Below are 623 nucleotides of genomic sequence, written 5' to 3'. Positions count from 1 at the left end.
TAGTTCCCGTGCTACTGAGGATTTGTTCATAAAGTCTTTTCCTATACCAATGTCTTCCAGAGTTCTGCCTAACTTACCTTCCAGCAAGTTTAATGTTTCTGTTTTAATATTTAGATCTTTAATCCATTTGGATTTTAATTTAGTGCATGGCGAAAGATAAGGGACTAATTCTAATCTGTCTACCACTATAAATAAACATGCTTCTACCTGGTAGAACTTTTCTCCCATCAGGAAGAAAGCTCCACTTGCCCCCAATTTTGTTTCTCTTTGTTTTTTTTTTCTTAATCCCTACTATGAGTGGACCCTTCAGCCCAAAACAGGCAGAGTACAAGAGCAAGACAAGAAACTGGCTGGAAAGAAGTTTGAGAGTGTATCCAAATGGGAATAAGTTAGGGATGAGGTAGACTGGAAATTCACCAGGTGTAAAACATGGGGCAATCAGGATCCTATGAGTGACAGTTCTATATAGAAATGCTTGTGGCACCTTTAAAAGTTAGATAGTAAGATATCCCAATTAGTAAAATTCTTGAATTTTGTGAATCCAGACATATGGATAAGGGTAGGGAAAGAATTATGAGCCCACTACACAGCTGAAGAACAAGAAAAGGTCTATATATATATAT

This window comes from Fukomys damarensis, unplaced genomic scaffold, assembly GCF_012274545.1.
Source record: "Fukomys damarensis isolate Sample0158 unplaced genomic scaffold, DMR_v1.0_HiC HiC_scaffold_30, whole genome shotgun sequence".
NCBI classification, from domain to species: domain Eukaryota; kingdom Metazoa; phylum Chordata; class Mammalia; order Rodentia; family Bathyergidae; genus Fukomys; species Fukomys damarensis.
Note: the sequence above shows the minus strand (reverse complement) of the source record.